The sequence below is a fragment of the Mustela erminea genome, chromosome 14 (genome assembly GCF_009829155.1).
Source record: "Mustela erminea isolate mMusErm1 chromosome 14, mMusErm1.Pri, whole genome shotgun sequence".
Taxonomy (NCBI): Eukaryota; Metazoa; Chordata; class Mammalia; order Carnivora; family Mustelidae; genus Mustela; species Mustela erminea.
In genome coordinates, this window is record NC_045627.1 from 11,246,774 (window position 1) to 11,267,606 (window position 20,833).

At 36.7% G+C, this 20,833-nt stretch overlaps 1 pseudogene; it reads right to left on the reverse strand.

The window, feature by feature from the left end:
• Positions 1 to 550: 550 nt before the first annotated feature.
• LOC116573598 overlaps positions 551 to 20,833 on the reverse strand; it is a 90,530-nt pseudogene continuing 70,247 nt past the window's right edge.

A 20,833-nucleotide genomic window follows, 5' to 3' on the forward strand; every position in this document is an offset into this window, starting at 1 on the left:
TTATTCAGCATCATGATCAGACCATAGCATTTAACAATCAATAGCATGGGTGCACAAACAAAATGGCATTAAAATCATTTGAAATGCTTTAAAATTCCCACAGAACAGAAAAACTAAAATAACCTTTTATATAATTAGTCACAAATACACTCCTTGAGCTTTTTGCCCATACACATATGTATTGTCTAAAACACGTTTTCTTTGTAGCAGCTAGAGCCTGCATTCACTGTGCTTGACTAGGTTCATAAATCCTGTAATCTGTAGCTCTCTTTTCGCTTCTCTGGATCTCCTCTCCTGCTAAGCTCTGTTTCCTGGAAGTAATTAAAACCTTCTGCTATTGTCACAGCTACTACTGCTGCTGGAATCACCATAGCTGCTTGGGTTTCATGGTTTGGCAAAGTATTGGCCTTCACCATCTTAGGGCCCAGGGCTTCTGCTTCCAAAATTCCCTCCTTTCATGGGTCCAAAATTTGAAGATTGACTTTTGTCATTGCCAAAGTCATTATCGTTTCTGTCACTTCTGAAATTGCTTCCTGCATTACCACATCTGTTATTCATCCCCACGGCTACCATATCCACTGCCACCATGACTGCCACCAAAACCACCTCACCACTGAAGTCACCTCCATGATCAAAGTTGTCTTTCCTACCAAAACCACCTCCATCACCACCACCAAATTTTCCAGAAGCACTTCTACCTCTTTGGCTGGATGAAAGATTAGCCATATCGTGCTTAGATAGGACTTTCTTTATGTCACAGCTGTGGCCATTCACAGTATGGTATTTTTGAATGACAATCTTACGTACAAAGTCATGGTCATCAAGTGTTACAAAATCAAATCCTCTCTTCTTGTCATTCCAGTGGTCAGTCATGATTTTAATCACTTCAATTTTCCTATACTGTTCAAAATAATGATGTCCTTCAGTGTCTTTTTTAATACCACCAAGGAAAATCCTTTTCTCACTTAAGTGGGCATCTGGTCTTTGAGCCTTTTCTCTCTTTGGTTCCACAGCTCTTCCATCCACCTTGTGTGACCTTGCATTCATGACTGCATCCACCCCCTCCCCAGTGGCATACTTGACAAACCCAAAACCTCTGGGGTGCTTGGAATTTGGGTCTCTCATCACCACACAGTCCGTAAGTGTCCCTGATGGCTCATAATGGCTCCTTGTCAGATTCTTCAAAGCTCAAGCCTCTGGGGAAGAGCTTCTGCAGCTGTTCAGGCTCCTTAGGAGACTCTGACTTAGATATGACAGTGGTGGGAAGGGAGAGTTTATGGATGCCTACACGGCGGCATCCATAGGCAGAAAGCTCTGATAAAACGTTCAGTTGAACTATTGTTTAAATTTTGTTTTTGTTGGAATTTCTCAAAGGTGACTTATTGCAGTTTTTATTTTAATTTTTTAATTTTTGTTTTATTTTTTTTAAAATACTTTATTTATTTAGAGAGAGAGAACAAAAGAGAGCACGGGCAGGGAAGAGGAGCAGAAGGAGAGGGAGAAGCAGGCTCCCACTGAGCAGGGAGCCCCATGTGGGGCCCTGTCCCTGGTCTCTGAGATCACGACCTGAGCTGAAGGCAGACGCTTAACCAACTGAGCCACACAGGTGCCACTTTATTTCTTTTTTAGATGATATAGTTTTTGAAGGGTGGGAAAAAAAAGGGCAAGAAATGGTAACTATCCATAATAGTAAAAAAAAAATTATATCAATGGTAAAAAATATGATGAAATATCATAGACAATACATTTTGGAAGAAATAAGCTTGGATTATAAGAAACTGTTAAGAGTATAAGCTGATAGTTTTTAAGTTTTCTGTACTCATAAAGATATTTATATAGAGCTTAACTAGTTATCTATACCCATATTCCCTAGAATAATAGGACCTATAATTGGAAACATACTTCCAGTATTTTTTATCATCTACTACTTCCCTGAAATAAAAGGGACAGAAGAAATGGATCATTTTTCTCTTCATTTGTTCAAATACCTCTCATTCAAGTGGCGCTTGGGTGGCTCAGCTGGTTAAATGTCCAACTCTTGGTTTCAGCTCGGGTCGTGATCTCAGGGTCCCGGAATCAAGCCTGGCATCTGGCTCTGCATTCAGTGGGGGTTTGCTTGAGATTCTTTCCTTTTCCCTCTGCCCTACCTCCTCCCTCCCCACCTGCTCTCTCTTTCTCAAATAAATAAATAAATCTTTTTAAAAAAAATATTTTGTTTATTTGACAGACAGAGATCACAAGTAGGCAGAGAGGCAGGCAAAAATCCCAGGACTTTGGGATCATGACCAGAGGTGAAGGCAGAGGCTTTAACCCACTGAGCCACCCTGGCGTCCTATAAGTAAATAAATCTTTAAAAATATTTGTCATTCAATTATAAATTACAAACTTATATATTTGGAATTACAAAAATACGTTTCCACTTAGGGAGTTTACTGTAAGTGTTAAATCATTAATGGCTACTTCCTGTCTTTGTCAACCTGGAGACAAAGAGCCACAATGAGAGGCAAATGAGTGTTTATTTGGGGTTAAAGCATTGCAATTTGGGGAGCACAGATTCAGGAGGTTGCCCTCCTGAATTCAGGAGGTTACCCAAATAGTGTTCCTCCTTCTAGGGTGAAGGCACTGGTTTTTGTTTTGTTGTTTTTGTTGTTGTTGTTGTTTGAGGAATAGGAAGGGGGTTAATTACATAAGTTGAAGAAAAGAAAAAAAAGCAGTTTTTCTCTAGGTGTTAACAAGTTAACTCAGTTAGACATCAATTGGTGACTGATTTTATCTTCAGAAACCCTTATCAGTGTTGTGATCAAAATGTTCCTTCTCCTACTGACTCCTCAAGTAATTGCTTAAAACAATGGCCATTTAACCAGGCCAGGGGTCTGAGCCCAGATGAAACAAAGGTGGGTAAGGCCGTATCTCTGCAGTGGCCACTCCAGCTCCATTCTGAAGTGGCTCCCGTTATGACAGTTTTCACAACTTAAAGTTCAAACAGATTAAGCTGTAGATGAAGTTAGAAATGCTGCAGTCTTTAAAGGAGGCAGTTGGAAGCAAATTAATTGACTCCTAGATAGATAGGTAGACTGTAGAAATTGTACCTAATAAATGGTTAGTTATCTGTAAGATATTAAAGTAAAATATCCTCTTTTATAAATAAGGTATTTGATAGTCATATATACTCATCACTGATAGGCTATGAGAGAGAAGTTAGTAATATATACTTATAATGAAGTATTAACATACCTCCATTTGATGTTAACAACGAAGTGTTCATGCTTTATTCTGAATTCTTATTCTGTTAAGTTGATTTGGAATAAGCAAACTATAATAATAAAGATTAGGCAAATCAAACAAAACCTATATGAAGATTCTGGCATTTTCATTACACTGTATACAGATTTTTCCAGAGAAACACTATTATTTTTATAAAAACTTCCCGAGTTCGAAAGAGAAAAAAATACTACATATTTTACCTTCAGGAGAGATACATAATGCACATAAGTATGTTAAATAAACATTCAGTGTTTAATGTGTGCACAAGTGCTCTGTTACAGGAATTGAAGAGTAAATAAGGGAAATTAATAAACAAATATTGCTTGAGCAGCTATTACTTTTTAGGTTAATGCATTTCCTTTGGGAGATGCAAAAAGTCCCATTTGAAAAATACCAAAGAGGTTTGGTTGCAGAAACAAAGTCTGGCCATATTACAAACTCAATCCAATATTGCCAACAGATGAAATATAAAAACACGAAAACAGCACATTATATGGTTAGATTCTAACAGTATGAATGTGTGAAGAATAATTACTAAAGAATTTAAGATTGTGAGCTATGAATGTGGGTAGAGTAACGAGAGAAAACCTAAAATCAAAGTGGGGCTTAACTTGGATTTTGAAGGTGAGCGTATTGTTTTCTTTGTGAGAGGTATAGAAAACATTAGGAGACAGGGACAAATATAAAAGAAGCTTTTGGGGATATGAGTGAATGTGGCTCGTGGGGATAAGGGGAGAGAGATGGCAAAGAGGCCTGATGATTTGATGGGAAAGAAGGATACCAAGATGGAAAAACAGATTGTGAGTACGTATTACAGAAGCTCTTCTAAAGGAAGTTAAATGAGAGACAGGGAAAATCTAATAGGATCTGAATTTTAGCCATTGAACATTTTTATTCGTGGATAAGGTACATTTCATTCATTCAGAGATTTTCTGTAGTCTAGACTTGGGTTTGGTGGAGCACTAGACAATGGATTGATTTGAGAAGCTATTCTGGAAATCGGGGCTTGATGTGATGGGGGACTGCGGCAAGAAAGTGCGATTGTGTGCAAACGGATGGACACGAGGCAGGGACAGACGTGAGAACTCTTCCAAGAGAAATTCTGCAGGACTTATAAATTACTCACATTAATAAAATAGCAAATTTACTGAAAGTAAGAGCAGGATTAGATAATGAAGTTCATTTCTCCTTATGTTATCCAAAGGAAGTTTTTTACCTAGCATAGCAATGACTATATAGAGATTGGGATGTCTGGGTGGCTCAGTCAGTTAAGCATCTGCCTTCAGCTCAGGTCATGATCTCAGGGTCCTGGGATCAAGTCCCAGATCAGGCTCCCTGCTCACTGGGGAGTCTGCTTCTCCCTTTGCCCCTTGCCCTCCTCATGTTTGCCCTCTCACTCTCTCAAATAAATAAATTAAATCTTAAAAAAATTAAGTACCAAGGATGTCTGAATGCTATTAAAAGCATGTGAACATTCCTCAACAACAACAAAAAATCCATTTTGCATAGCAGCAACAATAAGTACCTGCGTATATATAAATGACAAATTTATGTAAACCTTTATGGAGTAAACTGGAACTTCAATGAAAGATGTTAAATAAGATCAAAGTTGACTAGAGAGATATAAAAGGCTCATTAGGTGTCATAACATTATCAATTTTTCTGAAAACTTTAGCTCTATTTTGTGTAATTCCAATGAGAATGCCAATAATATTTATTTTCCATTCCACAATGTATATGTAAGAGTTGCGGGGGGGCGGCACCTGGGTGATTTGGTGGGGTAAGCGTCTGCCTTTGGCTCGGGTCATGATCTCAGGGCTCTCTGCTCCGCAGGGCACCTGCTTCCCTCTCTCTCTGCCAGCTTCTCTGCCTAATTGTGATCTCCGTCTGTCAAATAAATAAAATCTTAAAAAAAAAAAAGAGAGAGTGAGTAGGGGGGACATTTGTACTTGGAGTGTGTGTATATACAAATATATATATTTGTAGCAACTAGGGGTGTATTCTTTTGGTTGAATGATAGGGAAAGTGAAAAATGAAACAGGGACATCTGGATGGCTCAGTCGATTAAGTGTTCAACTCTTGTTTTTGGCTCAGGTCATGAGTTCAGTGTCATAAGATTCTCTTTCTTCTTTCTTCTTTTCTTTCTGTTCCTACCTCATGTCTCTTTCTCTCTCTCTCTCTCAACAACAACAACAACAACAACAACAACAACAAAAAAAAAAAAAGAAAAGAAAGAAAAAAGAAAAGGAAAGGAAATAAAAGGAAAAGAGTAAAGAACCCAAGATCAGATGCATGCATGTATATGAATGGCGTGTATTATAGGTCAGTAGTGATTGGGCAGACTCTTCAAGAATCACACTTTAAAAGAATTAATAAGGTCTTTATTTCACACAATATGCAAGAACAAGTTCCAGATAGGTTAAGGAAAAATGTGATAAACATAATTTAAAAAATCTTAGCAGAAAATTAGCCTTGGACTAGTGAAGGATTCTCTAAACCAAATAAAGAAGCATACAAAATTAAGAGAAGCTTTGAAAAGTTAATAATATTCAGACTAAAACTTGTTTTCACTCAAAAAAAAAAAAAACTATTAGAACTAACCAATGAATTCAGGAAAGTTGGAGGATTCAAATTAATATACAGAAATGAGATACATTTCTAATCAACTAGTGGAAAGAGAAAATAAACAACCCCTTTTGCAACTGCATCAAAAAGAATACGATACCTAGAAATAAATTTAAGCAAGGAGGGGAAGGACCTGTATCCTATAACCATAAGATGTTGGTGAAAGAAACTGAAGTTGACACAGAAAATGGAAAGATACCATGCTCATGGATCAGAAGAATTCATATAGTTAAAATGTCTAATTTGATTCTACCATAGTATTCTCAGATTATCATTTCACTATTTGTGTTGGATTGTTTACTCTATGTTATTTCTCTCTTCCTTCAGATAGTAAGCTCTAAGAAGAAATATGTGTTACACCTGCGATTGAATACCTAAGTCAAAGCCTGGTATAGTCATTTCTAAATATGTATATTTTTGAATAAATGAATGAAAACTATGAGCCAACCAATATTGGAGAGAAAATAAACAACTTTTCACCTCCATATGTCAGCGAGAACAAGCCCTGGCTAATTCCCTGAAGGCTGATATTTTTCTCAGTAAGCTAGACGAGTCTTTATAGGGTGAGTGATCCAGGACTCAAGGGCTTAAGGGATCAGACACCAGCCACATAGGACTGCTTCCTTACTTGTTGCAGTCCTTGTGGACCGAGGTTAGAGGTTCATTCTATGGGATCATGCAGGAACAATAGAGTCACTCAAAGTATTCTTTTGCCATGACTCCTCCAGAATTACTGCCACCCCTGTACCTTCTTTTTTTTCAAGTATAGGGTCAGAACACTGGATTTCATATTGCCTGACTCTTGCTCTTTCCTTCCATTAATACACTTGCCTTCTGAGCACCCTCGGCCCTCAGGCCAAGTCAGTCCATTAGCCATGCCCCAGGCTGTGAGAAGACATTAATTTGTATTTGCGTTGGAGCTTCCGTGTCCATAGTCCTGAGCATCAAACTCATAATTTCCCCAAACGTAGCAAATTTGCCTTTCATATAAAAAAGCAGACTATACTACTGCCACTCTATTTCTCGCATCTATTTCACAGACAAAACCACCAACCTGAGGGAATTAGCGGGACTTGGTCTCATAGACAAGAGGAAGCAAAAAGTTCTTGCTTTGCAAAAAAAAGAAAACAAAAAAAGTCACCTCTTTGCTCTCAGCATTGCTCATCTCCCCCTGAGCTTTCTTCACCCGCTACCCAGAGTTGCACCAGTTTATGGATCTGTTGTGTTGCACAAGGGAATAGAGGTACTAATAACCTGGGCTATTATAGTAAATAGCCTATATGACTAGAAAGATCAGGTCAGACATTTTCAAACTCAAAATGTACCTTGAACATGGTAATAGAATGCACAGCCATATTGCACGGAGCACTGGGTGTGGTGTATAAACGATTTTGAAACACTGAAAGAAATTAAATTAAATTAAATTAAAAAAAAAAAAAGAACTCACAGCCCAACAATTATTTTAACTTTACTAAAAAAAGATTTTAAAAATTTAGAAATACTTAAGGATGGTAAATGAGAACATTAGTTCTTTGGACTCCGTCCGTCTTTTCCTACCTTCCTTGCGTCTTCCCTTTCTTCTTTCTGATTTTATTTATTTGTCAGAGAAAGAGAAAGAGCACAAGCAGGAGGAGTGGTAGGCAGGGAGAGAAGTAGGTGTCCTCCTGAGCAGGGATCCCAGTGTAGGACTCAGTCACAGAACCCTGGGATCATGACCTGAGCCAAAGGCAGCTGCTTAACCAAGTGAGCCTCTCAGGTGCCCCGTATTTCTCTCTCCTTTCTCTCTTTCTCCCTCTCTCTCTCCTTCCCCCTCCCTCTTCTCTTCCTTCCTTTCTTCTTCCTCCCTCCCTTCTTCCTTTTCCCTTTCCTTTCCTCTTTCTTTCTTTCATTCCTTCTTTCCTTTTTCCCTTCTTTCTTTCCCTCCCTCCCCCCTTCCCTTCCTCCCTCCCTTCCTTCTTTTCTTCACTAAACCGATCCCATAGAATGAAAATGGGTTGTATGTTTTCCCTAAGCTTTCCAACCTGGAGACTGATGAGGAGCAATGAAGTTATTTGCTATGCTGTATTTACTAATATTAGCACATGGTTTGCACTTGCATGTGCATTTGATTATGCAAAAATACAAGTGACTTCTTTCGGTGATAAAGTCCAATTATTTATTATTTTTTCAACTTTTGCAATAGATCCATAAAATTTGATATAACCCTATAAAATACTTCGGTTTGCATCCCACTCATTTAAGGTAAAACCAAGCAACAAAAGAAAAAAAATTACCAAATATTTGCATTACTAGACAAAGCTGGGAAATTAACAATTGCTCAATAATCTTAATTGTCTACCTTTCTAATAATGACTTCATTTTTGCTTGATTTTGATAGCTAGTTTCTACATTACTAAAGTTTTATCTCACGATATTATAATTATTTTATAAATGAGGAGGTAGAATTGTATGGAGATGAACTAATGTGCCCCATGTGTACAACATTAATTATCATTTGAGCTACTATTCAAAGGCAGATCTGTAAGAGCTTGTGCTTTTATCCAATATATTATGTAACAATCAATAAACCTTTGCTTAGGTTAGTTTAAGTGAATTTTGCTACCTGAGAATCAAAGTACCAAATTAAAGACTGAGAGGATTAAATAAATGAATTCAGAACTTGAGGGAATGGCAGAGTGATTATCATGAAACTTGAATCTCTTGGAAAAGGTTGGACAATGTTATCTGTGTATGTGGGATTGGTGTGTGTATTTGTGTGTGTGTTTGTGTGTGTGTCTTTATATTTGGTGGTGCCTAATATTCAGAAACTTTTTCAACAAATATCATAAAAGGCAATGATGAAAATTGTAAGTGGCAAGGCAAAAAGAATTTGGTGCTCCATAATTACAAAAAGGCAAAGAAACCAAATTACTTTGAAATGAAAATACTCACATCCTTTAAATCTGTTCTCACAGTTCCCAAACAGACTAATAATTTGCTTGATTTCTTTCTATTATGCTAAAGCTACTGGTGAATTGATTGAAAGTTGTGTATAATACAGCAGGTGTTTCTTGTTTTTGTTTGGGGATAATACTCCTAAGGAGGTAGTGAAAAGAAGTATGAACTGAGAGTAATGTGAGAATAGCAGGAGGAGCGCCTCTTCGTCTAGCTGAGGGCTCTATTTTCACCAAGTCATTAGAGTTGCATGAACCAAACACGGAGAAAACAAAAATCTGGGAATAAGCTAATATTAAAGTATGTATCTTAAACCACCAAAGTTGATGAAAACAATACATGGTTTCTTGTATTTCCTTTACTTGAAATTTGCTTTCTGTTTTGGGGCTTTCATTTTCAATTTCCCAGTTCATCTTGATCTTTCTGTGAAAATCATATTTTCCCATGTAAAAAAAAATGTATCCTTACTTTACCCCAAAGCATACAAAGCATTCTCACGTGCAAATTCATGTGTACACACACACACACACTCATGCAGACAAACACATAAGCAGAGATGTGCATTTATACATGCAGAAACTACAGAAACATACATGTAAGCACAACTCATACACACACACACGCTCACTTAGATTAGAACAATCACCTTGATATATAATTTTTAATAGCTTTGTATTTCAAAAGTATCAACTATTGTGGCAAATGACAAAAAGAGGCTTTTAGAGTAAAAATTTTCAGAACGTTTTCAGAATGTTTCTCTATATTCCTTTTTAAAATGAAAACTTTTTGACACCTCTACAATAAAACAAATGAAATCCAAATGTAGGTTTTATTAATTAGTGTCAGGGAGACATTTGTCTGAACTCCATCAAGGTCAAGAAATAGAATATTCCTGGAACCCCCAAAACCTTGATTCTTTCTTTCTCTCTGTCAGTAACAACACTCTTAAAATTTCTTTTTATTTTGTCTCCTGTGAATATCTGGGTAATAATTATAATCTAATCTGGTTTTGGTGTTTTGTATGTAAGTCTCCTTCTCCTTAGTTTTATGTTGGTATGATTCATCTGTGTTTTATAGTTTCATTTCATTAGTAATGTAGTAATCAATAGCAAACTATATTTAGTCATTGTTCTGGTTTTGAGCCCTTGGATTTTTCCCAGTTTTATTGAGAAATTATTGACGTACATCACCGTATAAGCTTAAGGCATACAGTGTGATGGTTTAATTTACATATATCATGAGGAGATTACCACAGTAAGTCCAGTCTACCTTCTTCATCTCATATGGATAGAATTTAAAAGAAAGAAGAAAATAAAAAAGGGGAAAAAATTTCTCCTTGTGATGGGAACCCTTAGGATATACTCTCCTCATGACTTTTCTGTATATCACACAATTCAAGCAATTGGATTTTGATTTCAACCTCATAATAGAGCTATGAACATTTTTGACTCTGTCACTTCGAGTTCCTGTTCTTTTTGGTAAATAATAAGAACAGTGTTAGTCATAGACAGGGTTACCATATAAGTTATTATAGACACTGGGATACTTGGAGAGTTGAAGTGTTCTTAAAAAAAAAAAAAAAAAAGCATTGTGTAATTTTAAGATTTTTTTTTGTATTTACTGACTGACAAATAGGTTATAATACATTGGTTGGCTAATTAAATAGTCCTGTTCAAAACCAGCTTTAAGTAATACAATTAGTCCTGAAAAATAAGGATAGTATTTGTGTACAATGAATATGAAGTTGAAAAAAGGCTTTATGCCTATTATTTAAGGTTTTAAATAAATAATCAAAATAATCTTAGATTTAGATAAATAACTTTTATTAACCAGTTTATTAATCCATCACTATTTGTATGTTGAATGTATTTTTTAATGTAGTCTTAATATTTTCAAATTTCTTCTGCAATTGCCATAAGTGTTCCTTGAATTTTATCTATTGGATTAATAAATCTGAATTTTCCACTCTTCTCTGTAATTGAGCAAGATATTCTATGAAGGGCCTGACATAAATCTAAACTCAGAAAAGATTTTACTCACTGAAGAATATTTTTATTGAAAATTTTTATTATTTTACACCAAGTATTTTCACAGATACTATCTTTTAGGCTCTTTTAAGAATCTTTTTCTTCTTCCAAATAGTTTCATTAAGGAAAAAACCCTCTCAAATTGTTCAAGTTGCAAAATTATAGGCCTTTTTAATTTCATTCCATTCTCGTAAAAAAAAAAAAAAAACCCACAAAAACACATATCCTATTAAAAATAGAAACTCCATAAAAAAGTTCCTCCTGAAGTGGAGATGCAACATCGGGGCTAAGGGGGTAGGAGAAGAATAAATGAAACGAGATGGGATTGGGAGGGAGACAAACCATAAGTGACTCTTAATCTCACAAAACAAACTGAGGGTTGCTGGGGGAGGGGGGTTGGGAGAAGGGGGGTGGGGTTATGGACATTGGGGAGGGTATGTGCTATGGTGAGTGCTGTGAAGTGTGTAAACCTGGTGATTCACAGACCTGTACCCCTGGAGATAAACATATATTATATGTTTATAAAAAATAATTAAAAAAAATTCCTCCTGCAAGACAAGATTCTATAGAAAAGGATAGTATAATTTAAAAATAAAATTTTGTGAGAAGATTGATGGTCTTTATTTAATTTATTCAGTTCTCCTCTTGATCTTGTATTTTTATTTGTGTAGATATTGACTTATGATGCAATTATGTCCTGATAAACCCATAATTTGAAAATATCATAAGCTGAAAGTACATCTAATACACTTAACTTACTAAACATCACAGCTTAGCTTAGCCTGCCTTAATCATCTTCAGAAAACTTATATTAGTGTATAGCTAGACAAAATATGGAACACAAAGCTGATATACAATATTAAATACTATACTGCAAGAGAAAAACAGATTGGTTGAATGGGTAAAGAGTGGTTAGTTGTATCCATTGTTTACCTTCATAATAGTGTGGCTGCCTTGGGGCTACCACCATTCAGCATCCCAAGAGAGTATCCTACCACATGTCACACCTGGGAAAAGATCAAAAATCAAAATTTGAATAATGTCTTCTCCAGAATGCATATCATTTCTACACCAGTATAGAGAAACAATATCCTAAGCCCAACTATCTTAATTTGGGGACTGACTGTATACTTTATTTTCAATTACTAATTCAGTGAAAGCTTCAAAGATTTTTGATACTAAATTTATTAAATAATTTGAATATTTTACTGGTGTTAGAAAAACAAGGTTCTTGGAGGACCCTTTTACAAAGAAAAAAAAATTAATACAGTTGTAGTACCATTAGGTCGAGCTTTGCCAAATAATTCTTCAAAGGCTTAGACATTTCTTTTTTTTTCTTTTTTCTTTTCTTTATTTATGTTTTTAGAGGGCTGAACCAAGCGGGTGCCACAAAGACTCAGACATTTCTAAAATCCAGTGTGTGGTGCATCCCAAGGTGGTGAAGGATATTTTTTTGTTTTTTTTTTTCAACGTCAACTTTATCATAAAATCTTTGTGGTTTATTTGCTCAGATCACGTATATGTAAAGCTTAACAACTACAGCTTCTGTCTAGGTCATTGAGATATTATAATTTGTTCAGACAAATTTATGAATTTTTGTATGCACCACAGATCCAAGTTTATTTCTGTGGCCCAGGTTTGTTAATTTTGTAAGAACTTTGTGTTTACTGTGAAACATGGACATTCTCATGGTCCATGAAAATTTGTATTTCTATTATTACCATGAACCAAGCAGTTTTATCTTCCAACATTTTAATAAATTCACCAAAGCATTTATTATAATGTCATGTCAGAATGAATTTCTAAACACTTTATTTTGACTCCTTAATTTCCATGAAAAAAAAATGCTGTTGGAATTAATTGATTTCTATTTCAAGCATCTGATGAAACTGCTAGAGTCACCATATTAACGGGAGTCAATTCATTTTGTCATTATTCACAATAACTCATTGATATGAGAAAAATTTATTTAAGAGACTAGACATCTGATCTAAATGAAAAGTTGTGCTTCACAGACCTACATGTTTCATGTATAAATGCATCTTCTGGGGTGCCTGGGTGGCTTGGGTTGTTAAGCAACCAACTTGATTTCCACTCAGGTTGTGATCTCAGGGTCCTGAGATCAAGCCTGAAGCTGGGCTCCATGCTAGGTGAGGAACGTGCTTAAGATTCTCTCTCTCCATCTGCAACCCCCCCGCCCCCACATGTGTGTGCTCTCTCTCAAAACAAATGCATCTTCTTCAGTTTTGTGTGTGTGTGTGTGTTTGTGTGTGTGTGTGGGTGGGTGTGTGTTTAAAGATTTTATTTATTTATTCATGAGAGACAGAGAGAGAGAGAGAAAGGTAGAGGCAGAGGGAGAAGCCGACTCCCCACTGAGCAGTGAGCCCCATGAGGGACTCCCTCCCAGGAGCCCAGGATCATGACCTGAGCCAAAGGCAGATGCTTAACTATCTGAGCCACCCAGGCGCCCCAGTTTTGTGTGTTAAATCACCACTTTAGGGGTAGTTGTGTTTAATTTACTAACTTTTAAAGTGGGTATTGAGTATCATTCTACAGGATTGTATCTTATTTAGTTTTTTAAAAAGTTTGACAACAATATCACTCTAACACATAAGAAAATCATAAACATTGTTAATGTTAATGTTTATGATGTTATAAACATTGTTAATGTTTGTGAAATGTTTGTCTATTTCAGTTTTCTAAGAAATGGAAATGAAATGAAATGAAATGAAAATCCCATAGCTCATTTTTTCAGTTTATATTACTTACATTTTATATGTAACTTTTGACTTTTGAGCCATTTATTCTTAAAGAGGTTATTACAAAATAAAATGAATATTATCAAACATCATAATAAAATAGTAATAAATATACAGCTTATGATAAATATCAAAGGTACTGTAGCAAAAGTATTCAGATTATTATTTAGAAATTCCTGGGGGCACCTTGGTGACTCAGTCAGTTGGGCATCCCATTTTTGATTTTGGCTCAGGTCATGATCTCGGGGTCATGAGATCTAGGCCAGTGTCAGGCTTGGCACTTAGCAGAGAATCTGCTTGACATTCTCTCTCTCTCCTTCTGCCCCCTCCCTGCTTGCATGCATATGCTCTCTCTAAAATAAATAAATCTTAAAAAAAATAAAAAAGAAATTTCATGGCAGGATGGCTCAGCTTTTAAAGAAAAATGTATATTTCACATCTATTTTAACTATAATTTCTTGCAAGATGTGGAAGATTCCACATCTTGCAGACTGCATGCTGGTATAGGAACAGCTGGCTGGTAAGCCAAGTGGCAGCCAAGGGCAACAATGGTACCCTAACCATTAGTACTAAACGGAACAGTATGCTGGCACAACAAGTAAATTAGGACTGTTGGGGGAAACTATGATTACATGTATCATCAGGTCAGTAGATAATGCCACATTATTATTCCAAAGTTTATGTGTAAGTGTTTCCATTGTTTTATGTTTTCTTTGATGAAGTAGAATGGGGCTGTCTCACCTGGCGTTTTGTTTTTCAAGCTCATTAAATGATACATATTTTATTTTTATTCTTCCATCTTATCCCTCGAGAGTTTCATCCTCTTTAACAAAGAAAAGCACACATTTTAAAAATTCAAACTCATCAATATAGAATAAGATATACCAGTGAGTGCAATGCTTAAAAATGGGGGAAATGATTAATAATACCACTTATTGAAAAAGGGTATAAATTATAACAGTTTCTTTGGAGGATAATTTCACAATATATGCTCAGGTTAAAAATATGTATATCTTTTATTCAAAGACTAGGGTTCTTGCTGTGCATCCGGAAGAAATATTTATCCATTAACAACACGGCTGACAAATATTTTGATTAAAACTACAATATGATGATTTAATACAAACACTAAATGCAATATTTAAAATAGACTATGTGAGCTATGTATTATTTTGCAATGAAAATATAGCCAGTGTAAATGTCTCAGTGAAAAAAAAGAAGTGGATGTATATATGGATGGGCAAATTTACCACTCTCATGGGGCCTGTCCAATTCTTGGATCTGCCCCTGAAAATATGTACCTTATAATATCACATGTGTAAAAAAGGCTTTCACAAAACAAAGATGTATTTTTATATATTCATGTATATATACATTTTCTAACAAGCAGATTAGGAATTCCAAATATACACTAAATGCACAAAAATGTTTATTTTTGGAGTTGGGAATTAACATTCAGCATCTGAGTAGAGGCAGGAGAAGTCTGAAGAGTTAACATTATAGACATTTTAAGATTTCTGTAGAATGAGCATATTTTATTGTGTGATTAATGTAATTGAAATAAAACTTATTTTTAGATACCCAAAAGGAATAAAAAATTACTAGCTAGAATGTCATTTTTCTTGTCAGGAATAAAAAAGGGATATACACTCAATAGAAAAAAACTATGAAAAATAAAATTGAAACGTGAGGATAGTTTGTCAGCCTGCAGCACATGTTCTGAAGAAAGCTACCGAGGATGAAAACAGAAGGAATAGTTGGAAACAATATTCTAAAGGATGAAGTTTGAGAATATTTATAATAAATTGGTAGGGGAGTTTTCAGCCTGGGACTAATTTACAGGATTATGGTAGAATGAATCTTAGCCCCCTTATGAAACACTCCCATTGTCATGGGGGACAGTCCCTCCACTTAGCGGAAATGTCCCCTTCCCTCTGTCTTGACTCTGTATTTGGTCACATGTCTGACTTTAGCCAATCACATGTGAGCAGGGTGAGAGTGTTCTGCCCGGGGCCAGCCTACAGCTGGAGGCTCCCTCTTGCCAAGTCCCATTAGGTCAGCTGATCCCAAGAGTAACTGTAGCTGCATGATTATCAGTGAGTGATGTTTTAAAAGCACTGAGTCGTTTTTATACAATGGTAACTGAGTAATACAAGTGTTGTGAAGGTAGATAAAATAAACCCACACATAGATAAAATGCAGTGAAATTTAACAATATCAAGGATAAAAAAAAAAGAAAATTCTTAAAAGCAACCAGAAAAAAAGGATTATCTTCAGATCCACAGTAATTATACTGTTAGTAGATGTGACATTAAAAGGCAACAGAATTATATCTTTAATCTAGAAATACATACCCAGGTAAAATACCCTTTAATAATGGAGGTAGCGCAAAAGAGACCAATGAACCCAAACACCGTCACATTAAAACTAAATCTACTGCTAAAATTAAGGCATCATGTGTGAGATAATAATTTTACATCCTAAACATCATGTAAAAGAAAATCTAACAACTTCAATCCTGATAGGAAAAGTACTTTATAACAACAGAAAAAAATTATTTTAAAAAATGCAATAAGGCTGGCCTTAAGTGAATTGATATTTGCAAAGTTCTGGAAGAGTGTCTGGGCCATAATAAATACTGTATAAGTAAACTCTTTTAAAAGTAATCAACTTTTCAGACTTTTGAGAACATGTTTTCTTACAGAAATTGATTTCAATGTTAATCTCCTGGAGACTGATGAAGTAAATACAAAACATTAAGATTAGAGTTGAACTGAAAAACATAATTAAAAACTTTGACTTAATAGCTAAACACAGAGCATCATACGCAATAAATAAAACTATATTCTTGGGGTGCTTGGGTGGCTTATTTGGTTAAGTGTCTGCCTTCAGCTCAGGTCATGATCTCAGAGTTCTGGGATCGAGCCCTGCACAGGTCTCCCTGTTCAGTGGGGAGTCTGCTTTTCCCTCTCCCTCTGTCCCTCCCCCCTTCATGCTCTCTCTCTCTCTCAGATAAATAAAATCTTTTAAAAACCTGTATATTCTTTTCAAGAAATACAAGACATTTAAAAAATTAACTATATTAAGAGTTACCAAGATGTATAAAATATAATGTATATCTTTACCTGTCATCTAAGAGAATATATATCATATTTACTTAATATGCATATGTTCTCATATAAGTATGTATAATATATATGAGAGCACATATAAATACGTATTATTGTAGTGTTCCATTCAAGAAGTTAGAAAACCAAAAATAAACTCTACACTAGAATGGAAATGAGAAAGGAAAGAATATAAATGAAAAACAAAGCCAGGGGTTCCTAGGTGACTCAGTCCGTTAAGTGGCAGACTCTCGATTTGGGCTCAGGTCATGATCTCAGGGTCCTGGGATGGAGACCCAAGTCAGGCTCCATGCTTTGGTTGGAGTCTGCTTGAGATTCTCTCTCTCCCTCTGCCCTTTCCCTGCTCATGCTTTCTCCCTTTCTCTCTCAAATAAATAAAAATCTTTTTTTAAAAACCCAAATAGTATAAATGATAATTAAAAATTCTTTTGGGAGGAGGAGTCAAGATGGCGGAGAATTAGCAGGCTGAGACTGCCTCAGCTAGCCGGAGATCAGCTAGATAGCTTATCTAAAGATTGCAAACACCTGAAAATCCATCGGCAGATCGAAGAGAAGAAGAACAGCAATTCTGGAAACAGAAAAACAACCACTTTCTGAAAGGTAGGACCGGCGGAGAAGTGAATCCAAAGCGACGGGAAGATAGACCCCGGGGGGAGGGGCCGGCTCCCGGCAAGCGGCGGAGCAACGGCGCACAAAATCAGGACTTTTAAAAGTCTGTTCCGCTGAGGGACATCGCTCCAGAGGCTAAACCGGGGCGAAGCCCACGCGGGTTCAGCGTGGCCTCAGGTCCCGCAGGGTCACAGAAGGATCAGGGGTGTCTGAGTGTCGCAGACCTTGCGGGTATTGGAACGGGAAAGCCGGCTACAGAGACAGAGCCGACAGTAAGCTCACAGCTCGGTGTTACCTTGAACCGGTCGCAGGCTCGGAGAGCTCGGAGCGCGGCCAGAGGTCAGGCAGACGGGAGTAACTGGGCGCTGTTCTCTGAGGGCGCACTGAGGAGTGCGGCCCTGGGCTCTCGGCTCCTCCGGGCCGGAGACCAGGAGGCCGCCATTTGTATTCCCGTCCTCCGGAACTCTACGGAAAGCGCTCAGGGAACAAAAGCTCCTGAAAGCAAACCCGAGCGGATTACTCACCCCGGCCCCGGGTAAGGGCGGTGTAATTCCGCCTGGGGCAAAGACACTTGAGAATCACTACAACAGGCCCCTCCCCCAGAAGATCAACAAGAAATCCAGCCCAGACCAAGTTCACCTACCAAGGAGTGCGGTTTCAATACCAAGGAGAGCAGCAGAATTCCAGAGGAGGAGAAAGCCAAGCACGGAACTCATGGCTTTTTCCCTGTGATTTTTTTTTTAGTCTTGCAGTTAATTCAATTTTTTTCTTTTTCATTTTTTTGTTTTTTTCTTTTCTCGCCTTCGGGTAAATTTTTTTTTTTTTTAACTGTTACCTTTTTCTTTTTTAACGATTTTTTACTAGTTTATCTAATATATATATTTTTTCATTTTTACATTTTTCTCAGGTGTTTTCCTTTTTTTTTTTTAAATTCTTTTCTTTTCTTTTTTCTTTTTTTTTTCCTTTCTTTTTTCTTTTTTTTTCTTTCTTCCTTTTTGAACCTCTTTTTATCCCCTTTCTCCCCCCTCACGATTTTGGATCTCTTCTAATTTGGTTAAAGCATTTTTTCCTGGGGTTGTTGCCACCCTTTTAGTATTTTACTTGCCCCTTCATATACTCTTATCTGGACAAAATGACAAGACGGAAAAATTCAACACAAAAAAAAGAACAAGAGGCAGTACCGAAGGCTAGGGACCTAATCAATACAGACATTGGTAATATGTCAGATCTAGAGTTCAGAATGACAATTCTCAAGGTTCTAGCCAGGCTCGAAAAAGGCATGGAAGATATTAGAGAAACCCTCTCGAGAGATATAAAAGCCCTTTCTGGAGAAATAAAAGAACTAAAATCTAAACAAGTTGAAATCAAAAAAGCTATTAATGAAGTGCAATCAAAAATGAAGGCTCTCACTGCTAGGATAAATGAGGCAGAAGAAAGAATTAGTGATATAGAAGACCAAATGACAGAGAATAAAGAAGCTGAGCAAAAGAGGGACAAACAGCTACTGGACCACGAGGGGAGAATTCGAGAGATAAGTGACACCATAAGACGAAACAATATTAGAATAATTGGGATTCCAGAAGAAGAAGAAAGAGAGAGGGGAGCAGAAGGTATACTGGAGAGAATTATTGGGGAGAATTTCCCCAATATGGCAAAGGGAACGAGCATCAAAATTCAGGAGGTTCAGAGAACGCCCCTCAAAATCAATAGGAATAGGCCCACACCCCGTCACCTAATAGTAAAATTTACAAGTCTCAGTGACAAAGAGAAAATCCTGAAAGCAGCCCGGGAAAAGAAGTCTGTAACATACAATGGTAAAAATATTAGATTGGCAGCTGACTTATCCACAGAGACCTGGCAGGCCAGAAAGGGCTGGCATGATATTTTCAGAGCACTAAACGAGAAAAACATGCAGCCAAGAATACTATATCCAGCTAGGCTATCATTGAAAATAGAAGGAGAGATTAAAAGCTTCCAGGACAAACAAAAACTGAAAGAATTTGCAAATACCAAACCAGCTCTACAGGAAATATTGAAAGGGGTCCTCTAAGCAAAGAGAGAGCCTACAAGTGGTAGATCAGAAAGTAACAGAGACCATATACAGTAACAGTCAACTTACAGGCAATACAATGGCACTAAATTCATATCTCTCAATAGTTACCCTGAATGTTAATGGGCTAAATGCCCCTGTCAAAAGACACAGGGTATCAGAATGGATAAAAAAACAAAACCCATCTATATGTTGCCTCCAAGAAACTCATTTTAAGCCCGAAGACACCTCCAGATATAAAGTGAGGGGGTGGAAAAGAATTTACCATGCTAATGGACATCAGAAGAAAGCAGGAGTGGCAATCCTTATATCAGATCAATTAGATTTTAAGCCAAAGACTATAATAAGAGATGAGGAAGGACACTATATCATACTCAAAGGGTCTGTCCAACAAGAAGATTTAACAATTTTAAATATCTATGCCCCCAACATGGGAGCAGCCAACTCTATAAACCAATTAATAACAAAATCAAAGAAACACATCAACAATAATACAATAATAGTAGGGGACTTTAACACTCCCCTCACTGAAATGGACAGATCATCCAAGCAAAAGATCAGCAAGGAAATAAAGGCCTTAAACGACACACTGGACCAGATGGACATCACAGATATATTCAGAATATTTCATCCCAAAGCAACAGAATACACATTCTTCTCTAGTGCACATGGAACATTCTCCAGAATAGATCACATCCTCGGTCCTAAATCAGGACTCAACCGGTATCAAAAGATTGGGATCATTCCCTGCATATTTTCAGACCACAATGCTCTAAAGCTAGAACTCAACCACAAAAGGAAGTTTGGAAAGAACCCAAATACATGGAGACTAAACAGCATCCTTCTAAAGAATGAATGGGTCAACCGGGAAATTAAAGAAGAATTGAAAAAAATCATGGAAACAAATGATAATGAAAATACAACGGTTCAAAATCTGTGGGACACAACAAAGGCAGTCCTGAGAGGAAAATATATAGCGGTACAAGCCTTTCTCAAGAAACAAGAAAGGTCTCAGGTACACAACCTAACCCTACACCTAAAGGAGCTGGAGAAAGAACAAGAAAGAAACCCTAAGCCCAGCAGGAGAAGAGAAATCATAAAGATCAGAGCAGAAATCAATGAAATAGAAACCAAAAAAACAATAGAACAAATCAAAGAAACTAGGAGCTGGTTCTTTGAAAGAATTAATAAAATTGATAAACCCCTGGCCCGACTCATCAAAAAGAAAAGAGAAAGGACCCAAATAAATAAAATCATGAATGAAAGAGGAGAGATCACAACTAACACCAAAGAAATACAAACTATTATAAGAACATACTATGAGCAACTCTATGCTAATAAATTTGACAATCTGGAAGAAATGGATGCATTCCTAGAAACATATAAACTACCACAACTGAACCAGGAAGAAATAGAAAGCCTGAACAGATCCATAAC